The sequence below is a fragment of the Bemisia tabaci genome, chromosome 9 (assembly GCF_918797505.1).
Source record: "Bemisia tabaci chromosome 9, PGI_BMITA_v3".
NCBI lineage: Eukaryota > Metazoa > Arthropoda > Insecta > Hemiptera > Aleyrodidae > Bemisia > Bemisia tabaci.
The window spans coordinates 34,715,313-34,732,684 of NC_092801.1; the positions used below are offsets into that span (position 1 = coordinate 34,715,313).

Consider the following 17,372-nt stretch of genomic DNA (forward strand, 5'->3'; position numbering starts at 1 on the left):
TGCTGTAAAGTGATGTATTTAGTTTTGGTAACGTCCATTTCCAGGAGATTATCTTCTAGCCAGTGGTAGATTTTTGAAAGTTCCATTGATGCCTTTTTATGAGCCTCTTCCCAATTTCCTTCTGATACTAATAGAGCCGTGTCATGAGCAAACGAAAATACTCTGCCTTGAACACTTAAGTTACACATCTCATTTACGTATATAATGAAGAGTAAGGGAGAGAGGGCAGTTCCCTGGGGAAGACCTACTTCATAGGACATCACTTCACTGAGGATATCACCCAACATAACAATTTGCTTTCTGTCACGATTAAAACGGTTAAAATTCTACAATGCAGTATCAGAAACAAGAGAGGGGTAAAAAAATACACAATCTATATCAGGAAAAGAAAAGGGAGGGAAAAAAAATGGTAAAAAAATAAATCGGGGAGGCACAAGTTTCCATCAATACCTAATAAAGTGCGATTTTTCAACTTCTGAAAAGTCTGTTTCGTTATTTGAATGTAAATGAAGGAGAGCAAAATGCTGTGCATTCAACAAAAGAGACATACATTTTGACGGAATACACACACGGAAGCCATACTGATTGTTTGATAAAATTTTACATTTATCGAGGGAACTTGACAATCTTTTCTTCACTACTTTTTTCTAATAGCTTGGCTAAGTTTGATGTAAGAGAGACAGGGCGATAGTTTGAGACAACTTTACTGTCTCCTTTTTTAAACAGTGGTATGACTTTAGATTCTCTAAACCTTGATGGAAAAATGGTTGAATCTTTTAGACTAAGGGAGATGGACTAACTAATGGGTCCCTCGTGGGTTGCCGTTACTTAGTCTATTACCTACCTCCTTTGTCCATTGCAACCACCCGCTTCCACCAGTAGGATCCCCCCATATTTCTTTTGTCTTCTTTGTCTGTAGCTTTCTCTATCAATTTCAATAATCGGCCCGCTACGGACCATGCGGGAATCGAGATACGCCCTCACGCCGCGCCAGACGGGTGACAAAATAAGGGACACCACCATCTGAAAAGACTTGCAGGTAAAATTACTCAAGGATAACGTTGTGATGGGCAAGTGTGTCTTTTCTGAAATAAGGAAAGATTAGGTGAAAAAATACGTCAATTTTTCACGTAAAAAGTTTTTAAAAATGAAACGTTAACTTTAAAAATGTGTAAATAAGTAAGATACTTATCTCAGAACGCGGTTTACCATAAAATGTTTCCTCGTCATTATTTTTAAACGCACGTAATTTTCAAACCTGTCTCTCTTATGCTATTTTCGGTTGAATTTGTCGGAAGCTTAATAATCCTAAAGAAGCATTCATCCTATTACATTTCCACACCCATAAAGGTTAATACATGGTATATAGTGTCATGGGTGTCCGGTCAGTTCGTCGCCTCCGATTCCCCGCCGGACAATTCCCCGCGGACAATTCCTCGCGTGGACAATTCGTCGTGGGACTATTCATCGCTGCCCAGTTCCCCGCGTGGCAACTTCATCGCCAGGACAATTCCCCGCGTTTGATTATCATCAGCAATATTTTTTTAAGTAGTTATAAATAAGTAGCAAAATAATCTATAATGTCACATCCGTGAATAAGGACTGTATGCACTGTGACTGGCATTTTATACCAGCCATACAGCTCTAAGTACCGATCCAACGTTGTTTGAAGCAGCTCCTTGAAAGTGGAAGTATCGATTCCCTCATTGATGTTGTTTAGGATTCTCAAGATATCATGGGAATTGTCAAGGAGCTCCTTGTCAAAGTCTAGTATCTCTAAGGTGACGTCCGATTTTGCGAAAAAAGTCCGGGCGCAGTTTCCATCGTTGCTGTTACCAAGATCCTTGTTTAGGTTTATCTAGATCTAACCCCAGACGCTTCTTGATCTCCGATTGAATGACGCTTTTCCAAGCAAGAGCTGTGATCTTGTCATCTTCTTCCTCGATCGTCCACTTCTCAAAACCACGGCGGTAAGATACATATATATAACAGCAGCATTCCATAAAGCGAGTGTAGGAGTGCGGGGGTGACAAACCGTACTTGAACTTGGCTTCGTCGACTGGCCTGTCTGCTACATCCGCTTTGTTCATCTGGTTCGAGGTAGCTCCACATATGTTGCAGATAGCGTTGCTACTAGTGTCGCTGAGGTTATTGACGACTTATCCATCCAACATTGTATTAAACAGCTTGAAAAGCACCTGCTTCCCTTCAAAATTGAATGGGTCAGGCGCTTCTATTTCTTCGTTCATTTTTTTCTCATTTGTCTCGGCCAGTTCAGGGGTTCCTTTTGCCAAAACCATACGAATGGGCCTTGTGTAAAAAGTTGAATTCGGGCGGGGGTTTTTCCACAGAGCCATTCCATCAACGAGAGACACCAGCCTTAGCGGGACTAAAGCTGGCAAAAAACAGCTATCGTCGCTGGCTAGCGTCTTCTGGAATGGCTGCTTGTACTGGCTATGCCCGGATGACCCGTCGAAGCCCCATTTACAGATTGTTCGGGCCTTAATTCCTACTCGACTTTAAATAGTTGGAAAACTACCGAGAGCGCGCGGGCCTGGCTTCAACTTTCTTGATCTGGGATTCCTAACTACACCGGGCTCGAGCCTCGAGCCGGGGTCCCTATGCTGAAGTTCACCGGGCTAGCCGGGGTCTCTAATCTACTCTCCGGGCGAACCGGGATCCCTAACTAATTCTCCGGGCTAACCGGGGCTTATAACTAAACACCGGGCGATCCGGGGATTACCTGATCAACACCGGACGTGCCGGGGAACACCTAACCTTAGTTGATGCGCAACGCCGGGCAGACCGGGGAGAAGTACTTGATTCATAGATTGCTCTGTGAGCGGCGATGAATAGCGGTTGTATTGATGCGTACTTTAGGACCTAGGTGAATTGATATCCCGCGCCCGGCATAGGAGTTTAAAGAACAGAAAGTAATGCTGACAAAATAACTAAAAAACATTGAACCTTGAGACCTTCCTTGCTATATTTACACTTATATACATCTCTGGGAACCAGACAAAATCATAACTTTTTTTACATAAATAGAACTAAAAAGACCTTAACAAACATAAACTATCTTTGTGACGCGAGCGCTCTCTGGTGGAGCGTCGCCGAGGCTGGCCGCGGTCGACGTCACGGCGCGATTAGCCGTGTATTAGACGGCGCGGCGCGGCAGCAGAAACTTGCCCAGAGATACGCTGCAGAGGCGCGTACACAAATCAGTTGCAGTTGGTCGCTAGAAGAATTTGCGGGTAGAGAAATTGATTTCATTATGCTGGTGGCAGTGGCATGAAGGAGAGATTGTAGTCTATGTAGACTATGACAGTCAGTGGCGAGGTTTCGTCCGGCGAGGAATTGACGGGCGGGGAACAGGGCAGCGATGAATAGCCCCGCGAGGAATCGTCAGCGGGGAATTGTCCGGCGGGGAATCGGTGGCGATGAACTGTCCGAGACTCAGTGTCATGAATCGGCCTAATGGGTCACTAAACCATGAACGAATTTTGACTTGCGAATATAGTTTTCTGAAGGAAAATGACGCGTAGAACACGATGCGCACATTAAAAACGCGAACAAGTAACTCAATAACCGAGAAATGCGCAGTTCAAATCGCTCAACTTATACGCAAATTTAAAACGCCCCGGTTTCGCGCCGCGCCGAATGATGTCATCCGGCACCAATCAGAAGCGGGCACGGGTTTCCACGACTTCCGTCAAATGTCTATCTACTCTTCGTATATGAAAACAATACTAAAGTCGAAATTATATCTTTTGAATTCAAGACTTGAATCTCATTCATATGTTAGCTGTAATAAACGAGCAACAATTCCATATTGAAACACGTTTTATTTCAACAAACATTAGAGGAAAATGAGAGAAGATTGCGATATGACTACCGCACTACCGCAGTGCGTCAACACCGTCAGTTTCCCGCCATTCGGGTGCGTTTGAAATGTCTTGCAGTTTTTAGATTTTTCAAAAGCGGGTTTCTCCGCGATTTCGGCTCCATAAAAATGCGGAAAAATCACCACGTTATCTACTCACATTGTACTTTCAGAATATTCAATAAAATAAACAAGGTTTAGTGACCCGTTTTCCACGCGAGGAATCGTCCGGCGGAGAATCGGTGGCGATGGACTTTCCTAGACTCAGTGTCATGAATCGGCCTAATTTTGATGTAATGATAGCAATCGGTTTTATTCGGGTCCTTTTCGAAAAATCAAATGAACAGGATGCAGATCCATGCTCCTAAGAGTTGTCTTTCAAATTCTAAATTTTCTTTGAATTTCGAAGCCTATTCGCTCACGAATGCATGGGAGTGGTATAGGGAATACTCGCAACCTTTTTAAGTGGCCACAATTTTAAGGTTTGTTGATAAGTGTTCAAATTTAAGATTTTGAACAAATTCAATCCCCCCCCCCCCTATAGAGGGAAAATCAGCCGTAGGCTGATTATTGGAATTAATAGACAAAGCGATACACAAGGAAGACGAACTGGAAACATAGCTATCCTATTGGTGGAGACGGGTGGTTGCAACGGACAAAGGAGGTAAGTAATAGACTAACTGACGGCAATAACCAACGAGAGATCCTGTAGTTACTCCATCATATTTTCTCCATTGTTCTATAACAACCACCCGTTGTAACCATTAAGATTGCTCCATGTTCCCTATGTCTCCTTTACCTATCACTTTGTCCATACATTTCAAAAATCACCGCCGTGGACTACATTTTGCAATCGGGAACTATACAATTTCTGGTTCCGTTTAGAAACACCGCACGTATCATTACTTTTCTCATGCGCACAAGTTATATTACGAATGATGCTTCGTTCCCAACTTCGGCATGAAAAATATTTTATCCGGTTGGTGAACATTTTCGCACTTTTTGACTCTTTACGCACATAAGTAATTTAACGGATGATGCCTCCTTCCCAACTTTGGCATTTAAAATATTGCATTCATTTAGTGAACATCTTCGCACTTTTGCCTTTTTATGGACACAAGTAATTTTAAGGATGATGCTTCGTTCCCAACTTCGGCATGAAAAATATTTTATCCGGTTGGTGAACATTTTCGCACTTTTTGACTCTTTACGCACATAAGTAATTTAACGGATGATGCCTCCTTCCCAACTTTGGCATTTAAAATATTGCATTCATTTAGTGAACATCTTCGCACTTTTGCCTTTTTATGGACAAAAGTAATTTTAAGGATGATGCTTCGTTCCCAACTTCGGCATGTAAAATGTTGCATCTATTTGGTGAACATTTTCGATTTTTTTTTACTTTCAAGCCAAAAAAACTACGAAAACCCCTGCGCATGAGTCTGCAGAATGATTTTGTATCGGAAAATTTCAGAATTCAAATAAAAACAGGGTTTCGACATCAAATCCCATCACGCTGTACAGCAATCGAATTCGATTCTCGCTTAATATGTGCTTATATAAAGCGCTTTTTATAAAGTGCTTTTATCATGGCCTGAAAGTGTTTGAATTTAAAGACATTTTGAATTTTTCCCATCGCAAATAATTCTTTAGACTCACACGAGACGGTTCCTACGCATAGAAATTCGTCGTTTATCTTGTCTATATATTTTTTGCAAAAAAACTTTAAATTTAAGAAGGTAACCTAATCGATGCGATATATCGTGCGCTACCTCGATCTCAGCCGAAGATTGGACGCGTCGAATTAAATAATTAGGAGCCTGTCTAGTGGCTCTCGGTGGTTTGAGGTATAGCAAGTATTTATAACATTGTGACTGTCTGAATTTTAAATCAGATTGAACTCATTAAGATTCATTTTTTTCCTACGGTACGATTATTTTGGTCCGAAAATTTTCTCTCAGCATCCAGCTAGTCGTCTAGACGCCGTGTGTGCCATTGCCCGCACGCTCGCTGAAATTTGGTAACCGGTTTTTCGAGTTTTTTTTTTCTTTTTTTTTAAAATTAATTATTTTTTATTTTTTTCATAGAGTCAGTGTTGTTTTTGCTGAAGAGTATTCCCCGATTCACTTACGCAGGGAGTACGTAAATAGTGTTTTATTTATTCCAATGGGTGCGTCTTGTCGCCCGGACAGCAGCAATTCGTCATAATAACAATACAGAGACATTTAAACGATGTAGATAATAATAATACCCTACGGAAAATTGTTGAGAAACGCTTGAAAACTCTAGGTTGAACCCAAAAAATCTCTTCAAAGCAATCAACACGTTTTCAATCCCTGTGGCGACCAACTATTTTGGCGTCATTAGCTGGCGCGCAAGTAACCTTGAAAATATGATAATGTACACCAGAACGCAACTAACCCAAAATAGGAAACATCACCCAAAATCGTGTAAGCAGAGAGTATTTTTGAACGGAAGATGGTGAAATAGGCATATTGGAATTATTTTATCTCTGCAATCGAATCAACAATTTGTTCGGGAGAACTTATTATGTTATTATTGACTTCTATGTTTGTTATTTCTCTTGGGCCCTTTTTTTACTTTTGTTCGGTGAAGCAGCTTACCTCACCTAGAATCGATATTTATAAAGGATTTGAATCATTGGCGTGGCGTGAATAGCGATTTATCGATTGTTATGCCTTTTAAACTTATGGCAAAGGATCGACAAACAGGGTGTTCGCAGCGAACACCTTAATAATCGGTTCTTTACCATAGGTTTAAATTCACGCCATTCACGCCACGCCACTGATTGGAATGGATGAAAAACAGTGTCATCAACTTTTAAGAATCGCCACTGACGATTAAATGGGCGTGGTAAAGTTTCAGCAGACCGCTGAGAAGAGAGGTGACTTAAAAATTAAAATGGGAATTAAATAAAAATGGTAATATACAATTTTAATTTTAAATCTGATTCACGAGTGACTTTTAATAGATTTCTCCCTCAATTATTTATACGAATGGAAGTCTTTAAAAAACAAAATGATTTGTTTTAATTAAAGATTTAAAATAGTATGAATTTTTTTACCTAAAAACTACATCACACTCAGAAACACGGCGTCGTCAAAATCTTCCGATGTGAATGATCACTTTCGCTCTGTGTGTGTGTTTATTGTTGAGGAGCAGTCACTTCCTTTGATAAAATCCACTAAGAAAAGAACAGAACGGGAAAATTTTGGATTGTTTTGCAACCGGAGAAGAAATTTTAAATATTAAAATCGCCATAAAATCTAGAATCAGACATCATGGGACTGATGACAATTATGAATAAGTCGAATTAAACACTATTTAACAGTTCATCAAGTGGAACTTACTTCTCAACAATAGATAATGCACGTTTTTGCCTTCGAAGTAATGTCCATTCTGAACATTAATAGTTTCTGGGGGAATCTATTTCCAAATAGATCTCGCGTTCTAATAATTTCTACGTTAAATTCCGCTGTAATAACATTTGATGGAGTAATTCCATTCAAACCCTTTCTGCAGTGCCCCATTCTCTCTCAACGCCATCCGAACTGAACATAATATTATGAAAGCAACACGAGAAGTTTCCGGAAAATTTCAAGTGCAAACCTACTCACACGACCTTTAACTAGTGGCTGTTACGTGAATACTGGAAATGGTATTTTTGGTATCTGTCCTTTCTCTCCGTTTATTTTAAAATTTAAAACCTGAATTTTAACTTGAATCGAGAGAAAACTACCCGTTTTTCCAAATTTGTAATGATTAAGAAATTTTCCCCATGTGCTACTTTAAAGGTAAAGTACAGTCCTAAAGGAGAGAGATAATTTCTCATCGGCGGACAAAAAACTCAAGTGCATTCACGTCGATGAACACACGCAGATAACCGGTATTCTGAGCTCGTGGATGACTTTTTTGGTCGGATTCCGTGTTCAATACTGAGTGAAATAATCTTTATAGCCTCTTTTCTCTTTTTAGATGCCAAAGCCTTGACGCCTGTCGGAACTGGATCTTCAGTGTTGAGAAAGGAAGCAGGAAATTCGACGTAAGCTCGGCATCACTCGAGAGTTAATGTGAACACGTGGCGCGTTTGACCGTCTCCCGGCAAATGCGCTGGGGTTTTTTTGGAATTATTTAATTGATTTCAATATCAAAAGATTCACAAATATTAACCCTCGCTAGACTCTGTCCATTTTGACCATGGTTTTCTGATCAAAATTCGATGTCAGCTCTGCCGTGATAGCGAGAAGTGATTTGCGATGTATCGAATGGTCTGCCATTTAAACTTATGGAAAAGTATCGATAAACAGGATGTTCGCAGCGAACACCTTGACAATCGATTCTTTACCTTAGCATCGATTCTTTACCATAGCATCAATTGGGGAAATATCGAACATCGATCATTCACGCCTCGCCACGGAGGAGAGCCGTAACTCTAAATTTTCGAAATCGGGTTTCCCTCAAAATTTGTCAAGTCTCCTCCAGATGAAATCACCGAAACTACTTTTCTACCCTCACACGAAGCTGGGAAAAATAGATGGGAAATTTCGAAGGGGCCCACCCTCACCCTAGATAAATCTCCTCAACTCTCCACGCTTCTGCTCTTTAAGGGTCTATTTATCAGAAAGGGCATCATAATTTGGTCTTTTTCGCCTCTAATCGGTGAGTTTTTTTCGTTTTTTTGTGTGTTTATTATCGCTTGATATAGAACAGATACGTTTTCACTTACAATGAAAGTGATAAATTGAATTTAAGGAACAAGAATTATTAGGACTATAAGTAACAGAGATTAGTTATGATGTGATGAAATTTACGAGTATAAGAATTACTTAAATCAACTCGGGTGATGGTGCGCGACACCGGAATCCGCCTTTTTGGCATACATGGTAGTACAATCGGTGAGTGCCGATTTTGGCGCAAAATGTGGATTTTTCGGCATTCGACCGCAAACCCATGGAACCCGCATTTTTTGCCAAAATGGCCTGCAGACACATATTTACGCCCGAAATTAGACCGAAAACGACCAAATCATGATATGCACTTCGGTTAGTGTGTACCTTCAATGAGAAAAAACCGCTGCGCTGAGTTAAGGAATTTCATGGTGGACGTTAAAATGACCGTTATTGATATCCCTTCCCTTGGGTTACAGCAAACTGAAAGTTTAATCTGATTATTTTCGTGATAGAATCATTGAAGTTAAAGGACACATTTAATTATTTTAAAATTGAACCCGAATTCCGTCGTATACTCGTATATTTGCAGTGTCTTGAAGTGGGAAGGCTCGCTGTCTCAGTTCCATGAATCATTGACTCGATTTTTTACCGAATCTAGTTTTGCGCATGAAAATCGATTTTAATTACTTTTCGTCTCCTTTTGGGAGGGGGGGGGAGCGGAGTAACGGAGAGCAACTTTGGTCTTGTTTCTGACTTAAAACCGTTTAGTTTTCTCCGCTTCAGACCAAGGTCTGTTGATGGATATAATAAAACCTTTAAAATTTAATTGGACCGAACTTTCCACATTTATAGTGGCTAAAGAGAGTTTTGAACTGAAATTGAATGCCGATCATATTTTCCAGTGAAATAGATGATTATTTACGTTCAAAGGCACTTCAGTCCTAAAGGGCAATTTATTTAGAGATACATTTTCATCAAGTTGGGTACAAATCTGAGGGCTGAGTTTTCGACGAAAATCGAGTGTAAAAAATATTTTCGCGTTGTGCTTAATTAATTTCATTTTCACTGGAATTGAAGGGTATCCATGGATTAGAAATATGGAGAGGAGTTGATCGAATATTTTTTTCTCCCGAAATTTGCGACCCAAGTGACCTCGTCTGAGAGGAAACAGCCAGTAGTGGTATTTTAAGCATGGATGGAACGATGACGTCTTCCGAAAAAATGAATTGCGACAGAAAATCTGTAATATCTATAACACCACGCACCTCGGTTCGCGATGTCGCAGACTTCTTGTCATACTTTATTGTTGAAAGAAAATACTACTCAACGGCTATTCCCATAAACTGTCGCGATTTTTCTTCTCTCTGCAAAGAAAACTCTGTGAACATTTCAAGGAATGAAGTTTATCAGTTATTCTTCCAAAAAAAATAATGAAAGCGGATATTTTTAAACACAGCAAACGAGATACGTGGAGTGGAGGTCTCGACGTCGATTTTCATGTGTTCACAAATGGACTGCAATTTGCAATTTGGAATTATAAATTCTGGCTCTTTTGGGAAAACACTTATGTGCATAGGGAAACTAATGACACACACGTTGTTTTTAAACCGGGCTAGAATGTATAGTTCCAAATCGCAAAATGTAGCCCAAATGGACCGCGTCGAGCAGAAAAGAACCAAGCCACATCAACCGTTGCCAAATTTCATCGGGCTTTTACTTTTTTACATGAAAACGGTAGTGCGGATTTTTGCGCAAATGTCAGTAAATTTTCTGCGTAGTGCGAAGCAAATAATGAAATTTGCAAATGAATCCGCACAAACGTTCTCTTTTAAAAAATTAAATTGCCCAGTTAAAATTCGCAACAGGTGATGTGGCTTGGTTCTTTTCTGCTAAACATTGTCCAAATAAGACCTGCGCAGGAACTGCGGTCATTTTTCATTGCTCAAAAGGTCAAAATTAGCCAAATATCTCTAACGTATAATCGATTCTACCGCAAATTTATCTCGAACCCAAGACCACTCGTCTTTTAGGAGTTGTTTACTAGTTTTTAAGTTTATTTTCGACAATACCGTGAAGTGTATCACAAAATGGAAATTATAAAATCAATATTCACCCGCTTAGCACTCAAGGCGTGTTTGCTGCGAATGCATTAAAGTGTGTTCAGAATTCGCTAACCTCCTCGAAGTCTGTGCAATACCAGATCCAGCCAATGGTAATGACCGGAATTTTCCGAGAGTCTGCAATAACCTAGTGGCGTGGCGTGCTTTGCGATGTATCGATCGATCTGCCATTCAAACCTATGGAAAAGGAATGATAAATAGGGTGTTCGCAACGGACAGCTTAATAATCGATTCTATGTCATAGCCTCGAATGAGGAAATATCGAAAATCGATTTCTTGCGCCTCGCCATTGGCAATATCCGCAACTCGCCCCTGTTTGCGCGAATGATGCGCTGGATTGACGTCAACGAACGGTTTAATACAGCGCAAATATCGGATTAAAAATGTCGGAATGTCATATAAACATTTCAGATAAGCGATCAAGAGGAATACTGTCGTGCTAAGGAAGGACACCGAATGAGCCTTCAGACGTTGTCAAATTTCCTTTGTTAAAATATGCGTTTTCGGGAAAATCAGTGGATACTTTTCTTTTGAATTTGCCCGAGACTTTCTTTTGCGGTCCGATCTATAAATTTTCCGAGAATTTTGAAGAGAATATATTCTTAACTTTTCTCAAAAATAGACATTTTATCGGAGGGAATTTAGCAACTCTCGAATGTTCATACGGCGTTTTTCCTTGGCACAGTAGACTAAGGGAATGTAGCTAACTTAACTTATGACGAATCGAAAGGGAGGATTACATTACAGTGCAAGCAGGGGATAGCAGAATTGCAAGCGTTTAGAGTTATTTTTTTCAAGCGAGATGGAGCAAGGTCAAGAATGAAGAAGAGGAAATGCTAAAATCTGACTATGAAATGAGCGATTATATTAATAATATGACTGATATTATCAATGCTGGTACTCAAAAGTTGCAGCAGCGTATATGAAGTATACATAAACTAAATAAGCCTCTTGAAAAATTGAAGCAAATTACCAATGAAAGAGTTAACCGCTTATGTCGACGGTAAAACTACCAGACCACGTATCTAGTTTGCGATGTTCAAAAATCTTCACTTTCATTTTATTTTCTTGAAGAATAGCAAATCAATATTATTCCTTGAAGTGTTCACAGAGTTTTCTTCACGCGGAGAAGAAAAATCACCGAAAATATAAAAAATTGACGTTGAGTAGTTTCCCATTTAAAAATCGACAGGAGGTCTAAAACGTTGCAGACCTAGATACGTGGTCAGCACCGTCGATATTCGTAAAATGAGAGACAGAGGGAGTAAAATGGAGATTTTGTCCTCTATTCATGCGTGATAAATGTTTCTATTTAACATGCAGTACCTAATGAAAAATTTAACGATATCAAAAAATCTGGGAGCCTGAGCTATCAGCGATTCGGGTAATTCATTACAATATCAGAGTGTGCTATAACCAATACCCAAATAAATCGGCCGTTTTTCTGGTTGGCGCAACAATGGACACATAGTAGCGTCTCTTTTATTATTTTTCCATCGTTGATTCAAAATCATTCGACTCTTTACGTATGTTTTTTTTTTTTTTTTTTTTTTTTTTTTGTTTACTGGAAGGGGGGAAAGGTGCAAACCATATCCCTAGGGGATCCTCACCTCCCGGCCCACACGGGGGCCGGGTATGTGGGACTAGGGTCGGAAGGACTCCGACCTCACTAAAACCCCCCTCCCATACCGGGATGGTCCCAGGGCTGACATCAGCACGTAGTGCCATTATCGTCGGCGGGCCTGGCGGTAAAAAGCGACCCCACTCTCTTTCCGAGGAAAGGAGTGGGGCGGCCGGACCATAAACTATCGCAGGACCAACCACCATACCCCTCCCCCCCCGGCGAACCGGAGTGGGAGAGAGGCCCACGATAGCCGCCCCCCCTCACCCTCTCCAAAGAGAAGGAAAGGGAAGACTGGAAAGAAAGCAGCAGAGCCCCGATCCGCAACTCCCCCCTACTTAAGGAAAGGTAGAAACCCCTAAGATTCCAATCTTTGCCCCCCCGGGGCGCGAAACAACCGAAACCCCCCCGACGCGCGACGCCCCGATTCGCCAGAAAGCGCCGGCAGAGCGGCGGCCGAAACCCGAGAAAGCTCCCCCCACCCCCCTCCCTTGTGGGTGACTTGACCAGCAGATCCAGGCGCCCGGCAGACTCGCTCTCGGGAAATGCCAGGCCTTATCCTTCCATTTATCCGCTCCGGTATGACTCCAAATCCGCCCCCACTCTCACCTTAGGGTACGAATCAGGAGTGAGTGACCGTTGCGGGGAACGGCGGCGTGCAAAGAGAAACGAGTCATCCATAACCATCCATCCGCTGAGTCCCCGGAGGGCAGTATATTAGGTGGTCATTGGGGAGACCGGTCCCCCGAAGTTACCTGATTGCACCTCCAAACAGTCCCAATCATCCCAATTAAAAAGATGGATGAAGAAAAAAGAGTTGCGGACCGGAGCCCCCCCGCCCCCCCTCCTAAAAAAACCGTCAGATCCAGAGCAGAACAACCCGCTGCTAGTCGCTCCCTTCCCCCGGATCGAAAACGGAGCTCGGGTACGCGGGTGCGCCAAGCCCGAATCCGCGAACGGACCCCTGCGTCAAAAAGGGCCCACTCAAATCGCAAGTGTATGCTCAATTTAGTCGCTGTAGTAATAACAAAGAGACGGGAAGGAATGCCCGCGGGGCACCCCGGCCACCCCGGGAATGCATGCAAAAGCAGGGTGAAAATGAGGCGAAATGAAGAACTTCCTTCCTTAGAGCTGAAAAAATGAGGCCAATGCATACAAACCCGAAGAATGACCGGGGCGAACCCACGAACACCCAGACACATCTCATTAAAAATATTTTCCATAATTTAAAATTATAATAAAATCTCTCAGATAAACACTTCTAATACAAGCATACAATTATTTAATATTAATTTCCTTTAGTTAAATCACCGAAACATAAATCCTTAAAATTCAAATCAAGATTCTAAAATAAAGAGTGGACCCCGAATTCCTATCTCTTATTGATTCCTCGAGTTTTTCCTTAGTTATTCCTTCTCTTAGTTTATTCCTTAGGTTTAACGTCCAGGAGACCTAAGTCCTCTGGACGGAGGCAACGCAGCGCGGGCAGCGGCGAACGAAGATGTAAAATTCTCTGTAGGTTAATGACAGTGGGATATTCAAGCAAGCATAGGTATACGTATTCTGAATTAATTAATTTTCCTTGAAAGTTATAGTCGCTTAATGTTAACATTGGCCTAGTGATCGGATCAAGATGGAGAGATAAGATTTACTCATCAAAAATGACGTGTGAGAGGAGGTGTCAAAAAACGGTGCAAAGCTGCAACGTATAATAAAATGGCGGATTACCTGTCTAGGGGGCCCCCAGGCCATCGCGGCAATGCATACAATAGCAGAAAGTGAAATGAAATGAAAATGAAAAACAAACCTTCTCTAAGTACGAAAATATGGAGCGATTGTATACACAACCCAAGACGACACCAGGGGAAACCCCAGAACAGACCGACAAACTTCCTCATAATTTTATTCCTCAAGTGACTGAGACCAAGGTCACAGTCCGAAAATTCTACTAGAAAGAGTAAGAACTCTAAAAAACTTATTTCCAACTCATAACAGTCATGGATCTTTTCAAAATGTCATAATTTCCAGAAATTTCAATATTAAAACGTAAAAATCAACTTGTAAAATAATACTTTTAGGTTACATGACACGTATAGGGCGGGAGAGTACCCGTCCTAAAATTTCCACTAAGAAAAATCTGAAAAGGTACAACCTGATCCCAGATCCGATCTTCCGTGCCCAAGATCTTGCATATCACTGTCAAATTATTCACTTCCTGCACACTTTTAACTTCCTTAATTCCCTAAAAAGGGATAAAATACGGGAGCCTCTGAAAAGGCTGCCATCTTCGTTCGCCGCGCTGACGTCACTCCACGTATGTAGATCTTATCAATATTGAAATATCGACCTAGATTATTTTTGATGTTTTACGACCATTTAGTCTATTCACCCGTTCGGCTCATACAGGCTTCGAGCGCATGATACTCGAATTTATGTAGATACGATTCACAAAACAGGATCAGAATATTGAAAACTGCTGTGCATTTTCGGGACCAGGTAACTTTTTCAATTCAGCGAAGTGGCTACGTTTACCTGTTATGAATGTTCTCCGAAAGGAAGTTTAATATTTTTGATGGGTTTGAGTGATCGTTCGCTAAAAGATTGAAAGGCTCCACCGATTTAAAGGTTCTGCTCTCGCTACTCCGGTTTCGCAGCACGAAGCGGATTTTTTTTTTTTTAAGTGTTGCCAATTTGTAATTGAAAGAACTAGTAAAGTCAATGTTTATTCGGGTATCTCATGAGATGCTTGATTTGTTTCTTGTGTCTTTACTAAAAAGTTTGATCGCATTTTGTGTGTCTTTTCTTATTTCAAACATATTCGAATTTTCTTTGAGATGCGGTTCGTCTTCCGAAAAATTTCAATAGCAGAATCTAGGGGTTTTGCCGGATGTTTCGGACGCAAAAGCTGAAATTTTTCGCTAGGCTAAAATTGGTTCGACAATTTGTTCAAACCGCTTGCATACTCGTCCCTTAATCAGCCCGTTCCCATCCAGGGCCGTATCTAGGGGGTAGCCACATGGGCCGCGGCCCATGGCGGCAAATTTTGCAATTTTTTAAATGTAGGTATGAACAAAATTACAAACAAGGAAAGGCGACAAAATTTCTCATTTTCAGAGAGTATAGTAAGTCCTAATTTTGTCGTCTTTCGGTGATGCAAGAGACAGCACCTTTAATTAGTCGAGTTAAGAGAGTAACCAAACACGCAATTCGGCCAGGAACGGCGCGGCGCAGAGGGCAATGATGACGGGGACTTGAGATGAAAAGGAGAAGCCCTCGGCGTAGTGGTCGGCATGTAAAACATGTTAGCGCCTACAAGACTCCGTAAATACTTCACGCATTGCGTCAAACTTAGTACGTCAGCAGCGGTCGACGTGAAACGCACAGCGCCTACAAGACTGCATGAATACTTCTCGCATTGCATCAAACACAGTGCGGTCAGCGCGGCGCGGCGGCCGAGGCCTTAGGCGGAGTACCTTGTTGCTAAATTTATCTTTTTAATCCTGATTAACTATTTGGTAACTACACAGTATAACTTTGGAAATGGATCTTTGAAGGATACTACAATGGTTCATCTTACAAAAATTCAAAATACGAAAGAAAATAATTTTTGGGTTCTGTAAATTTTAAGGTAGGCTCGCACCTTCCTTGAAGTGTGTCAAAATCGTAGAAGATTTTTTTTTACGCCGGCTATTCACTCAGAGTAAATCATCGATTTTTAACAGTGTGATTAAGTATACAAAAATGGTTAGTCAAAGATGCATATTTTATTTTTATTTATGAATTAGCTACTATACATAAAAATAGCATACATATGCATCTTCAGCTAACCATTTCTGTATACTTTATTAAAAGGGCTTCCTAAATGACACTGTAAACTAAACGGGGCCTCCCCAACGAAAGGAACTGCTCAAGAAACGACTATGAATACAAGCCCGAGTGCATACAGGGCTTCTTGAGGAAAGAAGCTTGAGCATGAATGCAACCCTTACCATGGCTCTTTTACCGCCTGCCGTCATTACCTAATACTCGAAAATCGGTTGTTAATCCGGGGGTCAACACTCAACGGTGTTGGTTCGTGGAGATGGCGCGAATTTAATTAGAGGATCGGGCGCGTTTTGTGTTGCTGCTCGCGCTCTTGGCGGATCGGAGAGCGATGAATAGAACGCCGGGTAAAAGCAACGGCAGCGGCGCACAAGGAACCAAAATCGGGCTCAATATGAAAATTTTAAAAGCCTATATATCTGCCGTGATAGCGGAGAGAGCAGTACGTGCAAAAATGAAGTTTTGAGAAAGAGGGCCTAGAGTCTTCTGAGTGGAACATTTTATTGAAAGAAGCCTCCGTTCTTTGTCCGATCGCAACCAATCATTCGATAGACTCTTAGAAATCATCTGGGGGATCATAACTCGACCGATTTTATCTTGAAGTACATGAAAAAGGTAAAATTCAGTTTCATGTGAGGGTAGTATTTGGCAAGACAGCAGTGCGTGCTATCTTCTGCGTGCTTTTGTGGTAGCGTGTTGGACACACAACAAACACATTTTCAGGTTAGAAATCGGCAGATGAGGGCGGCTTTCCTCTTGAAAGCACTGTTTTTATTGGCTTTCATGCACCTACAGCTGTCTTGAAAAAAACTATGTCATTTTTTGTGCACTTACGGCTTTTTCATACGTCTCGTTTTCATTAAATTAGGAAGAATTTTGCTGTTCTAGCTGTCTCAGTAATTTTATCTAAAAGAGTTTAGACGAATTTTGAAGAAAACTCGATTTCGAAAATTTTGCACTCACGGCTCTCTTCGCTATTACGGCTGTGTAGTTCATACATTTTTAACAAAATTCAAAGCACTTCCAAAGATTTCAGCTAAAAGGATGCACTTTTAATCCACTGACGCCGCGAATCGGACTACCACGGGCAATCCATAGCGCGCACCCGACATAGCGCCTTCAACATCGTGTAGATACTTCAAACGCTACACCGTTTCACCTACGATCCGATGTGCAAATTACCTACACTGCGCCTGCTGAATTGTACATCGCCGTGTTTCCAGGTGTACACTACT

General features: G+C 41.3%; 1 long non-coding RNA gene across 1 annotated transcript; it reads right to left on the reverse strand.

Moving 5' to 3' along the window:
• Window positions 1-5,562: 5,562 nt before the first annotated feature.
• Window positions 5,563-12,659, reverse strand: LOC140225429 (uncharacterized). Its single transcript, XR_011900533.1, has 3 exons — window positions 10,688-12,659; window positions 9,840-9,952; window positions 5,563-7,088 (listed from the first exon to the last, which is right to left on the reverse strand). It is a non-coding gene; the product is annotated as an uncharacterized lncRNA (long non-coding RNA).
• Window positions 12,660-17,372: the final 4,713 nt, after the last annotated feature.